At 39.2% G+C, this 26,523-nt stretch overlaps 1 long non-coding RNA gene across 1 annotated transcript; it reads left to right on the top strand.

Moving 5' to 3' along the window:
* On the top strand, positions 1-26,523 carry LOC111720144. Its single transcript, XR_002769970.2, has 3 exons — positions 1-313; positions 21,565-21,710; positions 25,724-26,523. It is a non-coding gene; the product is annotated as an uncharacterized LOC111720144 (long non-coding RNA).

Genomic DNA, 26,523 nt, shown 5'->3' with positions numbered 1-26,523 from the left:
GAATATGAGCCCTTGGGGTGGAGTTTGGAAGCCTGGGAGGAGTCCGGGGCGGACGTTGGGCCTCTCCAGTGGTGAAGACATTTCACGTGATGGAGGGCGGGGTTTGGGGCGGGGAAGCAGCTCAGGGCCTGACATTCTGCTCTTGGGCGTCATAGACGGAGACAGTTCGTTTTGGGAAGTCTCAGGGGCTGGCTAAGCTGAGTACTCTTGTGTCCAGGAGCAATCTCCTCCAGAGAGCTGGCTGGAAACTGGGACTTCTGGACTTGAGATCTCTCTGCCTCCTGCAAGGCAGCTCTGTAGGTGTAGGTCCCAGGTAGGTGCGTCCACCTCCCGGCATGTCTACCCCCACCTCCCTGCCCACCTCTGAGCTTTTGCTAGTGGCCTTTGTCTTTGCTATTGGGGGATCATCTGACCTTCAGCAGCACCAGGAACGTGCTGCTGTGCCAGATTCGGCTATTAGACAAGCCCTCCCTTCCCAGTCCCTCCCCTCCCCCCTTCGCCAACCCTGCTTTTCCCACCCCCATACTTCCCAAACGTCAGACGTTACCATCCCCGGATTTATCACCGATTCACATTTTCCCAATTTCAGTCCTTGCCCACAAGGACCCAGGAGTCCCCTTGTTCCTGGATCCCGAGTTAGAAACGTGGTGCTTCTGCCTTCCGACTTAGGCCCCTAGAGATTCAAGGTTCTGCCTGCTCTGAGGACCCACTCTGAATTTGGGCCCCAAAACTCCTGCCTGGCTCTGCCTCTCTCCCCCATCCCCCAGACTCGTGGGCTGCTGCCGATCAGACCCCAGGCCATGGCTCCTTGTGTCCCAGCTCCTTTTAGGGTCTCCAAGCCTAAGCTCTACCAGAGGGTCCCAGGCATCCTCCCAGCTCTGAGGAAGACCTGAGGGCACAGTCGTGCTGCTTTCCTAGGATCCGTGTCCCCCAAGAGCCTTCTGCCCCTGCAGTGTCTCTGACCCCCTCACCCTGAGCTGTGTCAAATTTCTGTCTCCAGCTCTTACCTGGGCTCTCCTTTCCTCCTGCTTCCCTGCCCCTCTTTTAAACCCACCCCCACTTGTTCCAGGCTTCCTAGCTTCCCCTGGTGCCTCCATCCAGAGCCATCCTTCCATCCCCAATGTTTATTATATAATCACAAGGCTTCTACATCCTTCCCTATGTATACATTGTTTCCTAGTGAATTCGCAGAGGAAGGTTACTGTGTTACCAGCTCTCACCCGCCCCCATCCCCCTTCCTCCCCACCCCCCCCCCACCTAGAGTTATACTGCTAACATTTTCTCATATAGAAGTAAATAATGAGGGGCCTTAGGAATTGGTCTCTAATATTTTCCTTTTTTTCTGGATATTTTATAATTAAATTTTCCATTGAGTCCCGGTCTTTTTGTTACAAATTCATTTCAGTTTCTCATATGTCTTTTCCCGCCCTCCTGCCATATTCAATTCCAGATTTCTGGGTAAATTATTCTGGATGCAACTTCAGGTCTTTTGTTCTTTGAAATTTAATGTAACCAAACCTATGATCTTTTTAGGATCGAAGCTGTGGGTTTTGTGAAATCCTGACTATGTCTGCAGTTTTGGAGTCTGTCTGCTTTTCTGGTTGGTTTGCAGCATTTTCTCCTTAACCTGGGAATTGTGAAATTTTGCTAAGATATTCTTGTAAGGTTTTCTCCTGTGATCTCTTCGGTTGGTAAACATTATTTTTTCTTTCTCCCTTTACCCTCTTGTTCTAGAACTTTAGGGCAGTTTTCTTTCATCATTTCTTGAAATATTGTATCCAGATTGTTCTTTAAATAATACCTTTTAGGTAGTCCGACAATTCTTAGATTATCTCACCTTGATCTGTTCTCCAGTTTTTCTAATGAGATGTTTCAGATTCTCTTGTATGTTTTCTAGTTTAATTATTTTTTGGTGTCTCATAATGTCACTCAATTCCTCCCCTTCTATTTTTTTCAAGAATTTTTTGGTACTTCTTTCAAATTGATTAACTTTCTTTTTGTAATTTCTTGGATTGCTGTCATTTCTCCCCCTAATATTTCCTTAATCACTTGTTTGAATTTTGAATTCCTTTTTGTGTTCTTGCAGGAACTCCTTTCGGAGCTTGTTGTGTACCTTTGATGTTACCCTTTGGGACAGGAATGGCTTGTTTTTAACCTTACTATTTTCTGGATATTAACCATGATCTTTTATACCAAAGTAGCTTTTGTGAGGTTCTTTTTCCTTTGCTTACTCATCCTGAATTTTCATTTGTTTTTGTTGGGACTTTCCTTCTAGGAGATTACCCTATGTCAGCTGGTGGGTGGACCCAAGAGATAGAAAAGGGGCTTGACCTCTGAGGCAGGGAGGCTGTGTCTGGCAGGTGTTAATCTTTTCTTAGGACTCAGCAGGTGTCTCCCTTCTGGGGATCCACCTCCACTGCAGTGCTGATTGGGCTAGGCACAGGATAATCCCAGAGGAGGTAAATATAAATGGTCAGCTTTGAGTCCTTCAGGGTTCCTCAAATTATGGCTCTCGGGCCAGATGCAGCAGCTGAGGCGTTTATCCCCCTCACCCAGGGCTATGAAGTTTTTTTTATAAGGCCCACAAAATAAAGTTGTTTTTTTATTATTATAGTCCGGCCCTCCAACAGTCTGAGGGACAGTGAACTGGCCTCCCATTTAAAAAGTTGGCTTAGGCAAAGAAGGCTGCAGAGAGAAGTAGAGATGTAGAAAGAGAGAAGCAGAGACATACATACACTTGCTCTTGCTTCCTGCTAACCCCTGCTGTGATTCCATCAAAGAAAAACAGTCTGGCACCTTAACATTGGCTGATGTTCATGTGTAAGATCGGTGTGTATGGTCCTGACAATTGGTAGCCTCAGAGGGCTAAATAAACCCGTAGGTTTTATTTTATTTTTAGCAGCTTATAACAATGATCATTATTACAGTCAAGTTTGATTTCTGAGCTCTGGGTCATGCTCCCTTAACCCCAGCTCCTCTTACTGTTATGTTCTGAATTTTGTCCAGGGGCTCAACCTCAGCAGCAGTTCTCACCTAAGTCACATGTAGGGTTCCTCAACTTCTGTCCTGGAAATGTTTTTGCTCCCTAAAGTACTTTCTCAGCAAGTGTTCATTCCTCCTTGTCCACAGCCACATTTTAGCATAATGTCTGGCCAGCACTGCTGCCCTTTTGTTTGTGCAAAACCTTTTAAATTCAATGTTGTCAAAATTATCTATTTTATATGTGTTACTATTCTCTAGTTCTTCTTTGGCCAGAAATGCCTTTCTTCTCCCCAGATCTAAGAGGCAGATTATCCCTTGTTCTCCTAATTTGTTTATAGTATCATCCACTGTATCTGAATCAAGAACTCATTCTGACCTTATCTAGGTATAGAGTGTTAGGTCTTGGTCAATGCCTAGTTTCTGCAATGCTCAAAAACAATACAACATTAAAGAATTTTTTAATAAGAGCTAATCTGAGACGTGACATCTAGTCTAACTTCTAACCAGATGGGAATTTTGTCTACAAAGTCTCTGAAAACTGCTCCTGCAGCCTTTTCTTGAAGCTGTGCAGTGAAGGGACCCCTCCAGCTGTCAAGGCAACCCCTTCCTTGTTGGGGTTGGTCTTTAGAAAGATGTCTTGTTATCAAGCATAAATTGCCCTCCTTGTTCCTAATGCTGTCTGGTATAAGAAATTTATCCTTATGCTTCCTTCATTGTTCCCTCAAATTCCAGCACAGTTAGTGGGGGGAAGGGAAAGGGATAATCTATACATAGTTACTATGTGGCAGGTACTGTAGTAAGTATATAACTATTTTCTCATTTGAGCCCTAAACATACCTGTGACTTTGGTCCTCTCATTTTCCAATTAATAATTGGGGAAACTGAGGCACACATCTATGAATTAATGTGCCCTGGGACCCACAGCTAGTAAGAATATGAGGATGGATTTGAAATCAACCTTTCTTGAATCCAGTCTCAGGATTTTTAGCACTGCTAAACCAACTGTCTCTAATTTCTAATAAAGGAATTTTAATTTAAAATAAATATGGAGTGAAGGGGAATCACTGCAATTTTCAGGTGTTTGCTATCACAAAGAGCCACTTTAAACTTCCCATCAAACAACTGATTGTCTTTCCATCTTATATTTACTCACCATTCTCTTTCTCAAGCCTGATTTTAATCTATCCCTGTCACTTGATCTTTCTCCACTCTCCCACACCCCATCCCATCCAGCTAAAAGTCCCTCCCCACCCCATTCCCAGTTTCCTCACCTCTATATATTCAGAAGGCTTCTACATCCCTCTGAATGTATACATTAGGAAATTAAGAGGCAGAAGTAAAGTTACAATATTACCAACTCTCCTCCTCCTCCCACCTGCTTTCTCAGTATTACTTCTTCCTCTTGCCCAATTTTTGTAATTGTATCCTTTTACCTTTTCCTACACCATCATATAACACTCAGCCCCAGTCTTTCAAACTACCTATAGTTACACTGATAACATTTTCACATCTATAGGTAAATAGTTGGTCTTAAGGAATGCCTTGGAATTAGTCTTTAATGTTTTCCTTTTTCTGTATCTTTTATATTAAGTTTTCCATTGAGTTCTGCTTTTTGTTACAAATCCTTGAAAGCGTTTCAGTTTATCATAAGTCTCTTTTTCCCTTCATTCCAGATTATATTCAACTTTCTGGGTAAATTATTCTGGTGCAACTGCAGTTCTTTTGTTCTATGAAATGTAATGTAAGCAAAGTAGAACCTATATGGGATGTAGATGACCCTTACCCAAAATGACTACTCAGAGGTTACTCAGTAGAAAGTAAAAAGGTTGTTTATTAAAACCTCTGCATGATGAGCCATTCTATTGTGAGATAAGGAAAGAGAAAGCTCAAGGTAGGAGGGCTAAAGAAGTAGTAAATATACACAGCTTTTATACAAGAGATTACATCACAAATAAGAGAGCACTGAGAAGGGAGGGAAGCATTTAATTTGTTGTTGCTATCCGGGGAGATTGGAATGGAAGATTTCTGTTTTCCGAAATCACTTGATTTCTAGGAAACAGAAAATCAAGCCTTCTGGCTTCAGATAGACAGTGGTCAAGCTAATAGACTAAATACTGATAAACGTCATCAGCTCAGGTTAAGTAAATATGTTCATAGCTGGCCAAGGCTCAAGTAAATATGGGCCTGCACATATTATACAGGTCATAGAGGAAATGCAGAAATAATGAAAATGAAATACAGAAAAAGAATTCATGCATTCATGTAAGTTATTCACCTTGTGTCTCTATTCTACACAATTTCCCCTTGTAATATGTAAATGATTTTTATCCTATTTCTATGAAGAACTTACACACTGTTCAAAATCAGGAAACATCTATACATTGTTTATCAAGTTCACTATCAAGATCATCGCTCTCTAATATATTCCAGTCTTTTCTCTGAAGAATCATCATTTTAATAGCATCTTTTATATGCATATTTTGATAGGGACCATTGAACTATTCTGGTGACTAATTTAATTATACAGAGTAGACATAGTGGCAACAGGGTAATACCACTCTGCAGTAAGTTCATACCATAAAAATTGCTTCCACCAACTATCTTAGAAACAGTTATCACAGAACAATTTGGCATTTGGCAGACATAAAAATATAAAGACAAATTAACAAAGATGACAGTCTAGGGAAACTGAGGCACAACATTACACATTTGCATTTTGAATTTTTGAATTACCTCCCCTAGATACCTGGAAGGCCTCAGCACCATAATTTTAGCCAACCCAATGTGAAACAAATAAATCAACAGTAAAACTAGAAAATGCAAGGACTTATGGCAAGGTCAAGTCTCTTCCTGACAACCCCAGAGTGATCAGCAGTACAAAGGCCCTCATCTCAGCCAGAGAATCCAGTCTGAGATGCACAGTTCACTGTGTTAGGTGGTCTTCAGTCATTTGTGCACTTAACTCAGCTTCTGCTTATATAGAGAGTAGCAGTGCTCAAGACAGCCCCATGCTAGGAGGGGCCCTAAGTCTGTCAGGGATTTCAAAGGAGGGCAAGAGTGGGGCCTGGAGAAGCTCCACCTGTTCCCACTAAGAAGAACAGGAGCTGCTGCTACTAGGATCCAGAAAGGATCCAGTTTTCTGAGCAGAATATGCACAGTTAGACCCTGAAGGCAGGCAACCCTCAAACTTTAGAGGCTTGATCTCAAAACTGCAATGTCCCTTGAGAATGCTGAGATACCAGTTAAGAAACTGGGATTACAGGGCTAAAGACTGCCAGTCCCAAGACAGGTATCTATATCTTGGAGATTTCCTAAAAACAGGCAATCATAGTCTGCCAGAGCAATTTCAACATAATAAGGGATTTCAAAGGTAAAGCATCAAATCACCATTTGATATATAAAGTTTCTATAGATCCATAACAGCCATAGTTACAATTTAACAATTTCCATCCCAACTCTTAAACACACAGTAATACTGTTGTCATTTTAACAATAATTCATCAACCACTTTCCTATTTCCCCCATATCAGTCCAAATTACATCAGGAGCAGAGGCAATGGTCTCAAATAAGGTGCTTCAGGTTGAGAGAAATGGGCAAAGGCTCTCAATCCATGCAGGGGGGTGGGTGTGGCATGCTGACAGCTACCAAGGCTTTAGATGGGCCAATCCATGTCTCAGAAGAGGTTCAATAATCTGTAATTTGACAAAGATCTAGAACAACAAAAAACCAAATCTAACAAGATTAGAACAGTATGAGATAGAAAGACTTGATTCACCAGACTACTGCCAAATGTGAAGAGCCAGCAGCTGAGTTTGCTTCACAAGGTAGGCAAACAGCTGTCAGCTATATTCCCAATAAATAAAACAGCAGTTAGATTTCACAGACCATTGTTAATTGTCCTCTCATTTAGAAATCTTTTGAAAAACACTTGAATATCATAAACACAATATTTAGTAACAGACAGATGATAAGGCTAAATACTTATTTGCTAAGCATTTAGGATATAATGATTACATACACTCAGATTAGAAACAACAAGGTATGACATAATTGAATTGCATTAACAGTTTCTATTGATCATTGCTCTGATCATAGAAATCAGTCACAGGAAGAAAAAAAATTGCAAAAACATAACTATAACATAATATAAGTAGTTAAAACTCAACCTTCAGCACATAAGGGAGTGGAGCTTTAAAACTCCTAAATAGCATTAACTATAAGCCCAAGAGATTTTATCTCCAAAGTTTCAGATAAATCCCAAACAATTATTTACCATGATCTTATATTGATAACAATAAGAAATTTGTTTCAGAAAATTCACACAATTCTTACATACCCAAGTACATGTTGAATCTTGAATAAGTTGAATATTATACCAATCATTTTGCTTTTAAAAAATACCCAATATGCAGAAAAATCTGAAACTACATATTGTTCACAACAAAAAATATTTTCAAAAGGACAAAGGCAAAAACTATTATTCTTGGAGTCCCTTTCAGATAATTGGCCTCAATACAGTTAATTAAAACTTCCTATTTTCACATCAAAGAATCTGAAAAGTTCTTGAAAATGTCAGTTAAGCTTTTTGAAATCACCCTTTCAAACTGCATATCACATTTCTGATCATATTCTTTAATATTCAAACTATTACATATCTAAACTATTATATATCTAAAGAAACAAATGTTCAATCAATTAACATCTTGAGCAGCCTGTCCCTTTAAATCATAGTTTGCTTTCTTTTAGCAGCTTTCCATGGCTGCTCTCCACCCCCCCACCCCCCCAAAACAGATCCTATCTCACAGCCGTCTCTCTGTGACTACCCTTTCCAATCAGTTCATTCTTTTTCCCACTGATTTCTTCTTGAAATCATTTGCTCCTACTAATCGATCCTTATTAAATCACCTTCATTCTCCTGTCCTATCTCTGTTTCTCCTCTCAATGCCTACTTGCTCAATCAAGCCTTCCTCGACATACTTTAAACACTCCCAAACCAATAACCCTTCTGACTAGATGCTCCATTTAAACTATTAATTGCTTTTGTAAATCAATCTTTCTTGTCCTTTTTCTTTAAATTACCTTTTTTTAAAAAACTTTAAACTTCAAGCTTCACAATTAACTTTGAACCATATTTCATAAAAAATTATAATATAGTTTACAAATTACTCAATACTTTTAAAAAGCAATATACCATTTAAGTAGGGAGATGCAAACATGACCTCCCCTACGGTAAGCTACAGGCATTTTGTTTAATAACCTATATTTTTAATTTGCCGTCCAACCAAACAATAAAGGAAAAAAAAATTTCTCTTTAGTTGTAAAAGCCACAATATTCAAACAATTCTGAAGATTTTATACTCTTAATAAATCTAACATATGCAAGGCAACAGTAAAATTTCTTCCCCGATTTCAAAATTATAACACCTCTTTAAAATATAGTAAGTTCCCAAAACTTTTAATCAAATGTTGCAGACAATTACCCAGTTTAGCCTTCTTAAATTTTCTGTTCTCTAATTCCATGAAAGCAAATTTGCTAATGATGATTTTTCTTTCTTCTCCTGGGACAATTTTTAGAAACATGCCTAGTTTTCCCACAGGTCCAACAGGACAGACAACCCCCATGTTCAGCTATTTACCTCTCTTACTCTATTTTTATTCCTTTCCTCCAATATCTGCAATTTCTTATTTCCAATCTTAAGTTTCCAGTCTTAACACACATACCAATTTAAAGTTATTTTAAAATTAACCAGTACTTTAGTGTAATGTTCTTCTCTAAAATATAATGTTCTCTGGGAGTAGATTTCTTGGAGGGCTTCTGGAGGCAGCCTTTGTTTCATTTCAGTGTAATCACCCCAAATGCAGCCAGGAGTTAAAGTCCAAATCCCTTATTGTCTCTTTCCAAGTCTTATCTCCTTCCTGGGGCTCGATTAGCTTTTTTAGAGGCCTATCTTTCTCCTTGGTTCCAAGAGCTCCTGCCCATAGTCCTTTGCCTCTGCCAGCTTCATCTTCTAGCTTCCTCCAAATGAGCTTTTAGTGGGCTTCTCCTTTCTAGCCCTGAAAGCTCCTCCTTATGTGCCACATTGAGTATACACCAATCATTATATCACTAGGAAATCATTATTTCTTGTAGGATTAAATCAATACCAAACTAGATTTAACCACAATTCCACTTACTTAGCACCTTGTTTCAAGTTCTGGCCCATAACATCTCCCACTTTCTTTTGTTTTTAGAACACAGGTGGTCATGACCTTCCTGACTTCTCAAGGAGGTGAGAACCCCAAAAAAGAAGTGATCATGCCTTCCCTGACTGCTCAAAAAGGAGTGAAAACACCACAAATAGGAGGTGGTCACACCCTCCCTGACATCTCAAGAAGGGAGATGAAAACACCAAAGGAAATGGGAAATCAAATCAGATTAGCGGGTCTCTGCAGGGGCTCACTCTTAAAACAGGTATACATAAATCCATCAATATGGGAGATATTATACATAATTACATAAATTACATAAGCTCATAGCAATATAACACAGGCTAGTAGTGATGTAACAAATAACATGAATCAACATGAGGAATTATACATGTCCATAAATCCTAGAAATAGTCCAAAAGGAATCTATTGTCTATGAGTTCATGTGCTAGGAATCCAATAATTCCTGCAAGTTTTGAAGTCCTGCAATAGTCTCATCTTGTGTTAGGGAATCCAATGATTCCTGCAGATTTTAAAGTTCTTTAACAGTCTCATGAGCCATGCTCTATCAGTATGAGATATTTTTTTAGGTCTTCTTTATTTTGAGATTTTTCTGTTTTTTCTGTCTCTCTGATGGACAAGGTGAATACAACTCATTGGCACCCATCTGATTCCTTCTCCATCTGTAGAAATAGAAGCAAACCCTCTTCCCCAAGCAGTTTACCTATCTAGTCCCTTCTATTTGCCACTTTCTGGATATCTCCACATTGCATGGTGATTACATTGGAGCTGCTCTCACTGGACACTGCCCTTCTTTTGGGTTAAAAAACCTGTATTCTCCCCAATTGTAATCCCTTTCTCCCATTAGATTGGTTTTCTGTTGGTTGATCATATAATCCCTTTCTGCCATGTGATTGCTTTTCGGCTGATAGATCACATCAGAGTATTGAGCTTCTAAAGACTCTCTGGGTGTAACCTCAGCTGTCATCATGCCCCACCTGTCTTTTGTATGATATCTTGGAGCTAGGCCTTGCCTCTCATTTCTCTGGGTCAATCTACATTCAGAGGCCCAGTGGAAGCCCTTGTGGCATTTTAGACATAGGGTTTTAGGTCTTCTCTCAGCCTGTCTTCTCATTCTATCTCTATACCTACACTGGGCTCTCAGATGTCCTATTTTTCCATACTGAAAACATTGATGACTCTCTCTAGAAGTCCCTTGACAAGAGAGAACCTATCTTCCTATGTACAACATAGTCTGGATATAATAAGCTTTTGTGCCCACTGTGGCACAGCGTCTTATGATCTCCTCTGAAGGAGCATCTTTGTGTAGTCCCCATATAATTCTTCTGCCAACCTCATTGGCATTTTCCTTAGCCAGATGTCTGGTCATTATTTCTGTAGCTGCATTCTCTCCAATAGTTCATGTGATAGCTATTTGCAAACAGTCCACAAAATCTGCAAAGGGTTCACTGGGACCTTGCTCTATTTTTGTGAAGGCTTTATCTCCATCTTTCTCTGGGAGAGAATCCCAAGCTTTTCTTGCAGCAACAGCAGTAACCTGTTCATAAGCTGTTGTGGGGTAATTAATCTGTTCTGAATTCTCTCCATACTGACCTTCAACTGCTAGTTGGTCAAAAGTGATTTATATGTTAACTCCAGTTCGCCTATTGCATCTGGCTTGAAGCCTACATAATTCATGATACTCCGAAAGCCACAACAAGTTTTGTCCAGGTTCTAAACATGTCCTTGCTATGGATTTCCAATCACAAGGGGTTAAGATTTCATAAGCCAAATTATCTAGTAACATTTTAACATAAGATGATGTAGCCCCATAAAGAGTGCAACCTTTTTTCAAATCCTTAATTTTTTCCAAATCAAAAGGAGTGTATCTTCTCCTTTTTTGACCTGAAGAGTCAAGCTCTTCAATCACAGGATATGCATTTATTAAATCAGATACAAACTGTCCTTCATTTTTTGCCTTAACTAGTGCTTTTTGTAATCTTGTCATAGGCTGCTTCATAGGTGGTGCTGAATGTGTTACTGCCTCTTCCCCTCCTCCTTCTCCCTCCCCATGAAGGGTTAATTGAGGGAAATAGGTCAGGGGATAGGGAATGACCTAATTTCTCCTGCTGTGAAACCCCACACTTAAAATTGTACTTAACTCCATTCTTATCTGATTCTTCATCCTTTTTACCTAGTTTATTTATATCTTCTCCCTTCAGCTCTTTCATCTTTTTCCTTATTCTACAACAACTTATATAATTTCCTAAAGCCAGTTGTATTAAATTATATGTATTAAGTGTGTCTTTGGAAATTGAGTCAGGTCCATTTTCATTGTAGAATTGACATAGTTGCTCTCTTACTAATTTCCACTCCTCTAGATCCAGTTCTTTTTCTATAGAGAACAAGGAGATGTGTACTGTACAGTTTCTAAAAGTTCAGTGATCTGCTCCCAAATTATAATCAAACCTTGGCTTTTCATAAGTTCAAAAATGCTCTCTACACATTTTCCTTGAATTGGAAAAGAAGGCTGTTTTCTAAACATCTGTCCCATTTTAGCTGAAATATTATTTTAGCCCTTTAACAAAGTTTCCTAGTTGTATTCACCCTAATTTTTGGGTCACAGATGAAGGTTCTTGGCACCACATTGGGGGCCAAAATGTAATGTTCTCTAAAATATGTTTTCTGGGAGCAGCTTTCTTGGGGGGCTTCTGGAGGCAGCCTTTGTTTCAGTTCAGTGTAATCACCCCAAATGCAGCCAGGAGTTAAAGTCCAAATCCTTTATTGTCTTTTTCCAAGTCTTGTCTCCTTCTTGGGGCCTGGTTAGCTTACTTAGAGGCCTATCTCTCTCCTTGATTCTGAGAGCTCCTGCCCAAAGTCCTTTGCCTCTGCCAGCTTCTGCCTCTAGCTTCCTCTGAATGAGCTTCTAGTGGGCTTCTCCTTTCTAGCCCTGACAGCTCCTCCTTCTATGTGCCACACTGAGTATACACCAATCATTATATCACTAGGAAACCATTATTTGTTGTAGGATTAAATCACTACTAAACTAGATTTAACCATTGTCTCCTCAATTCCACTTACTTAGCATCTTCTTTCAAGTTCTGGCCCATAACACTTTAGTTTGTGAAATTTCCTAAAATCTACCTAGATATTCTATTCAAACTTTTTTTCTTTAGTAAGCCAGGAAAGAGTTAAGAACCAATCCTTGGTTTACCTTGAGATTTTTTTCTCTCATAGTATTCCACAAGCCTGAGTTCTGATAATAGGATTCTTGCTTACAGGAGTGATAACACACTGTTCTTCTATTTTCTCAAAACTTTTCAAACTTTCAATCTATGTTTTTGTTTTTCCCCTTCTCTCCCCCTTCCTGCAAAGCCACTGCAGTCAGCCAGAGGAAGAGATAGAGAAAGGAAAAAAAAAAAAGATTTTTCAAACTTCTTTTCTTGCTCCATCTTAATCTTGAGAAACACAAAACTAGTTCCCAAATTACCTTACCATGATCTAAGACCAATATATTCTCAGCCATTCTGAAAGAATTACTACTTTGGATAAATTCTAACAATTCATCCTGATATTTTTTTTCTCTAATTTCTTTTCTTTTCTTTTTTCTTTTTTAAATTATATACCTTTTAAGTTACAAGATATATGCATGGGTAATTTTCCAGCATTGACCATTGCAAAACCTTTTGTTCCAACTTTTCCCCTCCTTCCCCCCCGCCTCTCCCAGATGGCAGGTTGACCAATACATGTTAAATATGTTAAAGTATAAGTCAATACAATATACGTATACATGTCTATACAGTTATTTCGCTGTACAAAAAGAATCGGACTTTGAAATAGTATACAATTAGCCTGTAAAGGAAATCAAAAATGCAGGTGGACAAAAATAGAGGGATTGGGAATTCTATGGAGTGATTGGTTCATCTCCCAGAGTTTTTTCCCTGGGTGAAGCTGGTTCAATTCATTACTGCTCTATTGGAACTGATTTGGTTCATCTCATTGTTGAAGAGTAGCCTCATATTTTTTCTAAGCCTGTAACACAGAGGCTGAATTCTTGTCTTTTATGAGCTTGCTAACTTTTAACACAGAACAAAATGCAAAGTAGACAGACACATGCAGACACACGCAGAACTGTATTTTCACCTTTCACATACAGATTTAAGTCTGATATACCCAAATAGTCCTGGAAACATCCTCCCGGTTTTCTTCCCTTTTATATCTGGGAAGTTCATCCCAGTCTTGAATTCCCTAGCTAATGTCCTGATAAAAATTCTTGTACTGCTTCTATCCCATTTTACCACCTTGACCCAGTCCAGGTGTTGGCAGAGACCCTTGGTTACCCTCACACCCCTTAGCCAATCGAGAGCCTCCTTAGGAAAGTCCTTTATCATTGGGGTTGACAGTAGTCCACACCAAAAACAAATTTAGGAGGGCTAATCCCTCGAGGTCTCCCTCAACCTAGCTGATGGACCCCCAGATTCCCAAGAGCATTACCTCGAGTTTACACATGTATATATCTTTCAGGCTGCAATGCTAACTATCAGGACTCTACTTCCTTCAATCTTCTACTTTTCACTGAGTATCCCTGCCTTGGGTTGTTGTCTAAGAGGGAAGGAAGGGTGCTCACCTAGAGCCAGAGACCATGGAGAAAACTACTCCATGGGCGCCTGTCCCTGTCCAGAGTTCACACAGCTGTCTCCCCCAAAGACCTCAACCCAGAGAGCCTGGAAGTCTGTAGATGATCCTTACCCAAAATGACTATTCAGAGATCACTCAGTAGAAAGCAGAAGGGGTGTTTATTAAAACCTTTGCAGGATAAGTCGTCCCATCACAAGATAAGAAAGAGAAAGCTCATGATAGGAGGGCTAAAGAAGTAGTAAAGATGCTCAGCTTTTATACAAGAGAGTACATCACAAGGAAGAGAGCATTGAGGGGGGGCAACTAATTGGTTGTTGCTATCTGGAGAGATTGGAATGGAAGATTTCTGTTTCCCCGAAATCACCTGATTTCTAAGAAACAGAAAATCAGGACTTCTGGCTTCAGATAGACAGTGGTCAAGCTAATAGATTAAATATTGATAAATGTCAAATACTGATAAATGTCATCAGCTCAGGTTAAGTAAGTATGTTTATAGCTGGCCAAAGGTCAAGTAAATATGGGCCTACACATATTATATAGGTCATGGGGAAACATAGAAATAATGAAAATAAAATACACAAAAAGAATTTACATATTCCTGTAAATTCTTCATCTTATCTCTCTATTCCACACAATACTACTGGATTTTGTGAAATCTGACTATTTCTAGAGTATTTTATTCTGTCTTGTTTTCTGCTTAGATTGCAATATTTTCTCCTTAATCTGGGAATTTTGAAGCTTTGCTAGGATATTCTTGTAAGTTTTCCTCCTCTGATGTCTTTTAGTTGGTGAACAGTCGATTTTTTTCTTTCCCCTTTACCCTCTTGTTCTAGAACTTCAAAGCAATTTTCTTTCATAATTTCTTGAAACATTGTATCTAGATTCTTTTAAAATAATTACTTTTAGGTAGTCCAACAGTTCTTATATTGTCTCTCCTTGATCTGTTATCCAGCTTTTCTAATGTGATGTTTCAGATTCTCTTCTATTTTTCTTTTCTTTTTCAATTTTATTTACAAAACATATTCATTGGTAATTTTTCAGCAATGACCCTTGCAAAACTATCTGTTCCAAGTTTTTCCCTTCTTCCCTCACCCTTCCCTAGATGGCAGGTAGTTCAATACTTGTTAAATATGTCAAAATATATATTAAGTTCAATATCTATATATACATATTTATACAATTATCTTGCTGCACAAGAAAAATTGGGTATAGAAGGGAAAATAAAACTTGAGAACAAAAACAAAATGCAAGCAAATGTCAACAGAAAGAAGGAAGATGCTACATTGTTGTTCACACTCAGTTCCCACAGTCCTCTCTCTGGATGTAGATGGCTCTCTTCATCCCTGAAAAATTGTTGAAAAGAGCCAAGTCCATCAAAATTGATCATCCTATAATCTTTTTGCTGTGTGTAATGATCTTGTTCTGCTCAGTTCACTTAGCAGCAATTCATATAAGTTTCTCTAAGCCTCTCTGAAATCGTCCTATTGGTCATTTCTTACAGAACAATAATATTCCATAATATTCATATATCATAATTTATTCAGTCATTCTCCAGTTGACAGCAAATTTGATAATCTAAATGTAATGGAGGAATATCTACAAAAATAGATTGCCCAGGTTAACAGAAGAGGAAATAAATTATTTAAATAATCCCATTTTAGAAAAGGAAATAGAACAAGCTATTAATCAACTCCTAAGAAAAAAATCTCCAGGGACAGATCAATTTACACATGAATTGTACCAAACAGTCAAAAACAATTAATTACAGTATTATATGAACTATTTGAAAAAATAGGGAAAGAAGGAGACCTATCAAATTCTTTTTATGACACAGATATGTGGCTGACAGCTAAACCAGGTAGGGTGAAAACAAAGAAAATTATAGACCAATTTCCCTAATGAATATTGATGCAAAAATCTTAAATAAATTATTAGCAATGAGATTACAAAAAGTCATCCCCAGGATAATACACTATGATCAAGTACCAGGAGTACAGGGCTGGTTCAATGTTAGGAAAACTATCAGCATAATAAGCTATATCTCTTCAATTTTTTCCGAGTTTAATTGTTTTTTTGTTTTGTTTTTTTTTTTTTTTTTGGTGTCTTGTATTGTTACTAGATTCCTCTTGTTCAATTTTAACTTCTTTCCAATTAACTTTCTTTTCATAATTTCTTGGATTTCTTTCATTCCCTCCATTCCAACCCCCAAATATTTACTTGAACTCTTATTTGATTTTTGAATTCCTTTTATATTCTTCCAAGAATTTTTTTGAGCTTGGATACCTTTGATGTTTCTCCTTGGGATAAAGTGGCTTTTTTTTAACCTTACAATGTTCTTCTGAATGTCAACCCAGATCTTCTTTTATACCAAAGTAGCTATTGTCAGATTTTTTTTTTTTTTTTTGGAGTGGAATAAATGAAAGTTTAGGTGGGCTGAAGAGTGGGGTTCAGGCCACTTCAGTGATTAGTTACTGCCTGTGGATCCCATTCCCTTTTCCCACTTAATTTTGTCTAAAGATAAGGAGGGATAGGGACAATGAGGAAGTATCAAAGGATATCATTGAGAAATATAGTTTTTCATAATAAAATGTACATGAGTTGATACATGTTTAATACAGAGGAGGTTAGCACAGTGCATTAGAAAGTAGAACTTGATATTCTGCAAAAGAAACACAACTTGACTAAAGATTCATGTGGCCTTCAAATGAAAAGATCAAAGTTCTGTAAGACCTTTTGGAGCTTGGCCCCTAAACTGCTACTATGTCTCCTCTAACCAATGCCAATCAGTAGACCTATAAACTACAAAGTTATATGGCCCATATATACAACATGAAATTTCCCATTGGATTTTTGTTACTGCAAAGAACTGGGGGTTGGGGGGTGGATAGCTATGTGGTGCAGTAGATAAAGCACTAACCCTGAAGTCAGGAGGACCTGAGTTCAAATCTGGTCTCAGACATTCAACACTTTCTAGTTGGGTGACCTTGGGCAAGTCACTTAACCCCAATGGCCTCAGGGAACAAAAAAAAATCTAAAAAGAAAAGGTGGTGCCCATGTGTCTGTAAATATGTCAACAATGATGAGCTAGAAATATAATGGAAGGTTATGGAGACATAAGAAAGGCACAGTGTCAGAAAACCTTAGGAAAATTGCCTGAACTAATTCAGAGAGAAGTGAGCAGAATCAGGAGAACAGTTTGTACTGTAGCAACACTGAACAATACGGGTGGAACCATGACTCCAAAGCAGTAGTTCTCTAAAGTTTTGTTTTTAGAACTCCTTTCATGAACAAAACATTAATGTTGTGAAGCCCCCTCGTCATTCACTTTTCTATTCATAATATTCCTTCACATTTATGTATTAAGTATTTACATGAATGCCCAAGTTCCAAACTGATTATTTGATTCCACTATATAAGTAGAAACCTTGATGTGATTCTGCATCAAGTTAATTTAGTAATAATAATAACAACAACAATAAAATAGTAACTACCATCTCTATATGCTGGCTCTTAAGTTATCAAATATGAAGCAATTACATCCAATAAAGCAGTTAACATTCATAAAGCATGTTTTTGCTAAGCACTTTACAATAATATCTATTATTTCTCTTGACAAATCAAAAATTGACCAGAGACAAAGTAGTTTGCCATAAATTTCATAGCTAAGAGATAATCCATAATTGAGACAGATAATAGTGATCTTACCAAATGTAGAGGTGGACTGGTTTTCACCTCACACTGCCATGCTGTGTGCTGCCAGAGGTACCCAAATTCTTCCCAGGCAGTTCCTGGACACAACCTGCTGAATTCTGGGGTTTCAGGATATCCCTTTGGTAGTTTCAGGTGGCAGGGCTCAGGGAGTGCTGACCATGGAGTTTGACCTTCCCATCCCCATTCCCCAAGCTGGTTTGGGATATCTGGGCAAGGTTGTGTGTGGCCCCCACAGTATTGCTTCCCTATTCCTACAGGTGAGGCAGAATTTGAATTTCCCTCCAATTCTGAGATGAGAAGAGCAAGCAAACAGAGATTTAGGCTATACTGATCTTGCTAACAATCCCATAACTGAGATGTTTCAGGAATAATTTTTGGTTGCAATTTTAAAGTAGCTCAGAAAATAAACATGAAACAGCCATTCTACACAGAGATGCAGACACATACAAAATAACATGAAAGAAGACTGACCCATCTTGGTCAAAAGCTACCCTATAGCACTTCTGCCTTCTCTGGCAGACCAGGTGAGGACCCCAAGGCAGACTGGTGTCAAGGTGTCTCAAAAGAATGTACAGGCTTGAACCCATCTTTTATCCAAGGGGAAAGCTTTATTGCAATAAGTAACACCATTATAAAACCAGGTAGAATTCTACAGAAAATAGAAGCAATTAAATAAAGTGATCCAACTTTCATTTATAGATAGGCTAATTCTATGGCCTAAGGGTATCTCTAGGGAGCAGTCTCTGTTATTTGACCAGATAGTCAGTTGCAATTAACTGAGGAGTGGGTCTGGAACTTGGTTTCCATTGACAAGATTATCCCAATCAATGAATTGGGAAATGGTCTATTCAGAATCATATAGATTGTTGTTCTTAAATTGGGAGGACTCTGAGACAGACTAAGAAAAGATTTAGGATTTCCTGACATTGTTAGAATAGAAGATGCATAAAATCAGGAGATCACAAAATCATATTACATCAAAACCTCTCTCTTTCTGCAACAAATGGAAATCTCCTGCCCAGGAGAACTTCCAATTCGCAAAGTGTATTCCTTACTGTGAAAGTGATAACTTAAACAGGTACTTATTTTCTAAAACCTGCCTCTAGGCCAACTCTTTAGGCTCCAACCCTTTATTATTTAGAACCTTATGAGGACCACTTTACAGAATTATATCTATATTGGATCTAGTTTCCAAGTCAGTTGCTTTTTCTCAGCTAGTTTACTTTGGCCTTTGTTTTTTAATTCCTTTGACTTTTTCAAATTCATTTTGATCTCATAAATCATTAGCTTCCATTTTCCCATTTCTAATTTTTAAGCAATTATTTTTTTTCAGTGAGCTTTTGTACCTTCCTTTTCATTTGACTAATTATTTTAAAGGTGTTTTCTTTAGTGGATTTTTGTGCTTTCCTTAAACCAAACTGGTCACTACTTCTCCCCCCCCCCCCCATGATTCTCTTGTACCACTCTCATTTCCTTTCCTTAATTTATTCTACTTCCCTTATTTGATTTTTAAAATCCTTTTGGAGCTCTTCAAGAGAACTTTTCACACCTAAGACTAATTCATATTTCTCTTGGAGACTGCATACAAGGCATTTTGATCTTGTCTTTTCTGAGTTTGTCTTTTGAACTTCTCTTCCACCACAGTAATTTTCTGTTTTCAGGATTTTTGTTGTTGTTGTTGTTGCTTTTTCCATTTCCCAGGTATTCTGAGACTTTTAATGGTTGAGCTCTGCTCCTGAACAGATGACACTTCCTCAAGGTTTTGCTCTGGGGCCAGGAGTTTCCTCACTGACTTGCTACATCAAAGTCAGAGCCACTCTCTGTGGCTCCTTGCAGTGTGCCAGGGCATCTGTGGGTCTGGAACAAGGCTTAGTGTAGTTTCAAGATTGTCAAGGGAGGATTCAGGCTGGGACAAGATGTTTTCATCAGTTTTCAAGAAGTATGGGAGTGCTGAGCTCATGGTTCTCCTTCCTTTTCCTTCTCCATCTTCCTTGAACTGGTCACTCTACCGGAAGATCCAGTCTCCATTTTCAGTTTCACATAGTAGGAGGTGGGAGCAGGAAGTCATTGATGTTCTTGAGTTTATCAAGTCCTGGGTTACTGCATTCAATTCTTGTCTTTTTTTTTTTTTTTTCTAATCTAGTTCTCCTTTATGTTTTTTTTCACCTGAGGCAGAGAGAAATGAATAGAACTCCTAGAACCATTTGTAGTATATACTATACAAACCCAATGGCAATAACAGGAAAATGAACAGATGAACTATATCTCTTCTGGTTTTTTTTTGTTGTTGTTTGTTTTTTTGATTTTAATTATTTTTTGGTGTTTCATAAGGTTACACAATTCCTCTGGTTCAATTCTATTTTTCAAGGAATTTTTTTAAAACTTCTTTCGAATTGATTAAGTTTCTTTTTATAATTTCTTGGATTGCTTTCATTTCCCCTCCTAATATTTCCTTGATCTGTTATTTTTTGAATACTTTTTTATGTTCTTCCAGGAACTCCTTTTGGACTTGTCGTATGCCTTTAGTATTTCTCTTTAAGACAGGAATGGCTTGTTTTTTTAATCCCACTATCTTCTGAATATTAACTCAGATCTTCTTTTATACCAGAGTAGATATTGTCAGGTTCTTTTTCCTTTCCTTTCCTTACTCATCCTGAATTTTAATTTGGTTTTATTTTATATTTATTATATATTTGTGTGTGCATATATATATATTTATAAAAATAAACATTTATTGTTAGCAGCTTATAACAGTGATCATTATTATAGTCAAGTTTGATTTCTGAACTCTGAGTCATGCTGGGTAATCCTCAGCTCCTCCTTACTGTTATATTCTGAATTCTGTATAGGGACTCAACCTCAGAAATAGTTCTTACCTAAGCCATATGAAGGGTTTCTCAATTGTTGTCGTGGAAATGTTTTTGCTCCCTAAAATACTACACTTTCCAAGCAACTGTTTAGTCATCATTGTCCACAGCTGTAGCCAGCACTGCTACCCTGACCAGGATCCTTCACTCTTGCCCTACTCAGTTTTCATGAGGTGAAAATTCTTGAGGAAAGTTATTTTACATTCCTGCACCTATATAACTTTTGTAAATTGCTTATTATCTTAAGGTGAGAAGAAGTGAAAAGGAGAGGGAGAGAATTTGGAACTGAATAAAATTTTTTAAAGTGTTAAAAATTGTCTTTACAGTAATTGGGAAATAAAATACTATTTGATATTAAAAAAATGAGGTCAATCAACCTCAATCCCCTCTGTTCCAAATGTCTTTTAGACATATGGAACTAGCTCTTTAGTTACAATTTCCATATAAGACTGAACTCATTTTCTTTTCTTTGTCTCTTCCTTCTTCCTGTTAAGCGTCCCACTACTCTCTCAGTCCTTCAGGCTCACAACCAAGATGTCCTCCATGAATCCTGTTTCTTATTTCCACTTACATCATCTCAATCCTGCAACATCTCTGCCATCCATCTTCTCCCTACTGATGTTTCAACCTTCTTGCTGTAGATCCTTGTCACCTCACCCTTGGAGTACTGCAGCAGCCTGCTTGTGGGTTGCCCTGACTCCAGGCTGCCTGACTCCAATGCATTTTTCATTTAGCCAGAAAGTTGATTTTCCTTTTTTTCCCCTTTTTTTTTTTTGCTTAGGCATTGGGTTGACTTACCCAGGGTCACACAGCTAGGAAATGTTAAATGTCTGAGATTAGATTTGAACTCCGGTCCTGCTGACTTCAAAGCTGGTGCTCTATCCACTGTGCCACCTAACTGCCCCTTGATTTTCCTAAAGATCCAATTTTCCCAAACTTAAAAAACATCAGGGATTTTCTACCAACCTGCAAATGTGAACACTTTCTATTTCTCACTGATTATGGGTAGGGTTCTTACACCTTAGTTCTCATGACAATGGCTTCCTTGCTATTCCAGGAAGATGATACCCTATCTCTCACCTTCAAGACATTTCTCTGGCTATTCTCTGGTAATGTGCTCGCCCTCATTTGTGCCTCCTAGTTACCTTCATTTTCCAACTGAAAGCTTTCTTTCTACAGGAAACCTTTAACTGTGGGGAAGAAGACATTGAACTTCAACAAATCAGAAGCATCTTACCGTAGAAAAGAAAGGAGTTTTAATTTGACAGAGCTCGGGAGATTTGAGCATCTCCCCACCACCTAAGGTGGTCTGGCAGTGAAGAGAGGTAAGAGAATCTGCAGACAAGGATTACATAAAGGTCTGGGGTAACATTCCCTATAGGATGGACCTTTGCCCTGATTAGTCAGCACAAATGACTTCACATCCTAAGTTGTAAATGAGGAAAAACTTCTAACCCAATCAGGGTTTTAGGGGTATTAAATTATGTTATATGGGAGTTTTAATGCCGAGACAGCCCTAACTTGGTCCCACAAGAAAGGGGTTATATGATCCCATTCTTTGCAAAACTAGTGATCTCTGGAGAAAGAAACTTGAGCCTGGGGTGTAGCCAACCTTCATTCAATTTTTTACAACACTGTCTCCATCTTGTAAGACAGCTTTCACTGTTTACTTCATCCATAAGCACTCTTGCTTCCAATGTTTCCCTCTTTTAAATGATATCCTATTTATCTTGCCTGTAGCTTGTTTGCAAATTATTTCTTAGCTTGTTGTTTCTCCCCTTATTTTGTGAGCTTATTGTGGGCAGAGATTGTTATTTACCTTTTTTGAGAATCCCTGTCATTCAGCATCTGACAGAAAGGAGGCATTTATTTAAGCCTTAGGTTTGCTATTTTCCTCATTCTCTAAAATATAGAAACTGAGGCAGACAGATGAATTAGTAATTATAAAATTATAAAACCCAAAGTAACAAGAAAATTCTATGTGGAATTTTCTGTAAGAATTGTTCAAAACATTTAAAATAATAGCCATAATAATAGCTATAATATATAAAGCAATAAAAATATACATATTCAATCAGTATGGGAAGGTCTTTGGTTGGAATTCAAATCCTAGACAGAATGTTTATTCTGTTGAAAAGTCTCATAAACGTAATGAATATGTGGGGAGCTGGACTAGAGGCAGGTTGTAGAAATTAAGTACCTGTTTAAATTACCACCTTCACAGTGAGGAATACAGTTTGCAAATTAGAAGTTCTCCTGCACAAGAGATGTACACTTATTGTAGAACAGGCAGAGGTTTTATACACAAATCCTACGGGAGAAGAGTGGGGGAAAGTAAGTTAGAATACAATCATTCCCTGAGTTTGATTGGTTTCCCAATAGAAGATAATACAACAGTTCTTGGATTGTTTCAAATCTTGAGGGTTGTGATCACCCCCTCTCCAAAGCACAGAGTTCTGTGATAAGAACAGTTTTCTGTAGTTTTCCAGTTAATTCACTTATTTTGTACATAAGTACAATACAGTATAAGAATATTATCAGAATGTTTGATAATTTTACTTTTCATTGTGAGTCCTGCCTCCTAACCCAGAAAAGGCAGCTCTGAGAAATCTAAATTATCAGTATATTTATTAGGAATATAATATAAAATATTCATTACAAATAGAAGATGAAATCAAATAATATGAAAATCATAACGGTTTCACTGTGGGTTCTGAATCCAGGTTTCTATTGATGATGATGCTTTATTCTATTTAAAAAAAATTTTTAATATACGTTTTTATTGAAAGAACATATGCATGGGTAATTTTTTTCAACATTGACCCTTGCAATCACTTCTGTTCCAACTTTTCCCTTTCTTCCGTCCACCCCCTCCCCTAGATGGCAGGCAGTCTCATACATGTTAAACATGTTAAAGTATATCTTAAATACAATATGTGTGTACACATTTATACAGTTTTGTTGCACAAGAAAAATTGGATCTAGAAAGGTAAAAATAACCCGGGAAGAAAAACAAAAATGCAAGCAGTCCAAACTCATCTCCCAGTGTTCTTTCCCTGGTGATAGCTAGTTCTGTTCAGATGATGTTTTATTCTAGAAGAGGACCACAGATAAAAGGGAGATGTCTTGATTTGTGTTTGAATGGGATGTAAGGGAGGCAGTGCTTGGCCAAGTCCAGTGGCAAGATAAAAGTCCTGAATCCTTCCTCCAAGAACATACAATAATGGAAGCATGGGGGAGGAGGAGTTCATTGGAGATAAGATGAAAGGCATGGTGTGTAAGTGGCCAGGTGAAATAAGAGTCTTAGGGTGGAGTTTGGAAGGGAGGAGTCTAGGGCTGAAGAAGAGCCATTCCAATGGCCATTGGCTATGTGATGATGGGCAGGGCTGGGAGAGGAGAAGCAGGAAGCAATCGGAGGTCATCACCTTGGATGATTTTGGGAGTGAGGTCCCACCCACTTGGCTTCAGGGGCTAGGCTGCGTGGGGCTCTTGAGCCTCAGAGGCTTTCCTGTAATAGATTAATGGGAATCAGAAAGGGTTGGGACTGAGATCTCTGGGCATACTCTTGGATCTGCCATTTTCTACTTACTGCAAACCTTCTCTGCTGGGGTAGGACCCAGGTAGGCATAAGCCAGGGCTCCTCACAAATTCTGCCTTCTGCTGGCTGCCCTTGCATAAGCATTCATACTTCTTATCTGTCCTGATGACCAGTGTCCTCCCCATCTGTCAGAATAATTTCCTGCCAGGTCTGGCTAATTAATGAATTCTTGGCCCCTACCTCTTATTCAGGTTCCCAGACACTTCATAAATATCCAACGTTGCTCTCTTCCTCATGCTTACCATTGGGTCATGTTTGCCCAAAGGTAGGTTTTTCCCATAGTAACCCAGGAATCCCACTTTCAGCCTCCCCTCCTGGACCCGGGTATCCTAGCTCTGCCTCCAACTCCTGTTGGGTTAATTGATTGTCATCCTTCAGACATGATTTCTTATGAGGTTCCACAGGCTCTGCCTTTTGGCCCCCAGGAACTCTCCTTGGTTGCAGGAACTGAAGCTGTTTCCTGGACCAGCTTCTCTGGACTTGCACATCTTGGGCTCCTTCCCAGGCAAGTGGCTCACTGTTTCCACATTCCCTTTCAGGATTCTAAGCCTACAATCTACCCAAGAGTGTTAGAAACTTTCCCCCATCTTCTGCTTAGATTTCAGAACTCAGCCATCTTGTTTTTCCTCATTTAACCTCCCACCTAAATCACTTCTGGACACTTAAACTTCTTCCTTTTTACCCAAGCTTCCCAGCTCCCTGTCCCTTTCCCCCACCATAGGTCCTGGGAGCTGAATCCCAGACTAGGTTGTCTGCCAACCGTAGGTTTCATCTGATCTTTTCCCAGGGGCTCCATCTCAGAGCCTTTACCTCCTTACTATGTCTGTTGGGGAGAAGGGATGCTGGGAAGACCAAGTGTCACTGGCAGGGAGATTTCTGATTCAGGGGACATTGAGGTTCTACACACTCTCATCCCATCTGGGGCCTTAAATCCCTCCTGCCTCTTGGGTCTGTAGGAAGGTGGGGGAGAAGAAGGGAGTCAGAACAATTGGAGTAAGAGAAGGTGAGCTCATCTTCAAGTTTATACCATCCCACCCCAGTCATCTTATTTCCTGTCCCTTCTGTAAAGTCCTGACTGCCCCTATGGCTAATAGCCCTGGGCACTTTTCCCTCCCAGATTTGTTGTTTTTGACTGGGTAAAAGAGAATATTCTTGGCTTCATTTCTTCCCCAACTTAATCTCTCTCTGGGTGTTGCCTCCTTCAGACCAAGAGTTTAGCTTAAGGTCAAGGTCTTCACTGCTTCCAGGGTCATCTCCAGTCATCCTGGTCCTAGTCTAGCCACTGGAGCCAGGAGTTCTGGAGGAGGAGGTGAGGCTGGTGACTTTGCACCTCACCACTCTCTCCTTCCCTGAACCAATTCAGTTAATTAACTTCCCAATCTTAGCTTTCCAGGGACCATTGGGCGTCAGTTGTTGATCTGTGCTGGGGCTCTGTTCCCCTTTTACTCAAGGACTGTTCCTTCAGTCCTTCTAAATTATCTAAGGCCAGAAAATGATTTCTCACCATCCTTTTGTAGGTCCTGTCACTCCACTCTTAATTGAAAGTTATTTCATAGGAACCTGGAGAGAGTTCAGACAATATCCTGCCTCTTCTCTCCCATCTTGACTCCACCATTTAGATTTTTCAACCTGACCCTCCTTTAGCCTCCCTCCCACTGTTGGTTGGTGTCTGTGCCCTAAGGGCAAGGCCAGGGGTTTAGTAACTTCCATGGAACCTCAACCCTCTATAATTTCCTGTAGGCTAGTCCCCCGCTCAGGAAAAGAAGGGAAGGACATCTTTGCAGTTATAATCATCTCCCAACAGCCTGCCGAGGACCAAGGCCTGGCCCAAGCAGCAAACCTGGAGCCAGAGGGAATGGCCCCTGAGAACAGCAGACCCCCACCCCAGGTGAGTGTATTCTGCCCACAGATATGGGCAACATCAGCCCAAGAGGCCATTTCCCCGGATCTGGAGGATGGTCAGTGAGGCTGGCCATCTCTCTTATCTGTGGATCCTTTACAAAAATGGGCAGGAAAGTGAATGTAGCAATAACATCACTGCCCTCCTCTCTGCTATGTTTTGGACTGATTCATTCCCCCTTTGGCGTCTTGAGCACTAACTCCCTTCCCCCAGTTGCTGCTCCCACATGTTTATTTACATTTTCCCTCAATATAGGTCTGTGAAAAAGGTGACCACTTCATTCATTAGTGTCTAGCCTGTGGGTATCATGTCTTTATTTTGGTGCAGCACCACCTCCCCACTACACTCACACACACACACTAACACACAGACACTTTTTAACCACTTTGTGTTCTGTGTCCTGTGGCCAAGCTCCCTCATGTAGCCACTGACTTTCCTGGAAAACCTTGAGCCTGTTGTGTAGAGCAAAACCCTGGAAGCTTCCCCAGCTGTTGTCCTTTCCCTGGCTGGTAGCACAGCAAAAAATGTCTTCCTGCTGCTGCTCAGCTTCTGTTGCCTCAGGCCACACAAAGCTTGCCAAATTTCTCTGAATCCGTTCTCTTTACTAATTTTGTAGTTATTATAATTTTTTTTTTTTTGC

Source organism: Sarcophilus harrisii, chromosome 3 (assembly GCF_902635505.1).
Source record: "Sarcophilus harrisii chromosome 3, mSarHar1.11, whole genome shotgun sequence".
Classification (NCBI taxonomy): domain Eukaryota; kingdom Metazoa; phylum Chordata; class Mammalia; order Dasyuromorphia; family Dasyuridae; genus Sarcophilus; species Sarcophilus harrisii.
This window is presented reverse-complemented; position numbering and strand designations above follow the sequence as displayed.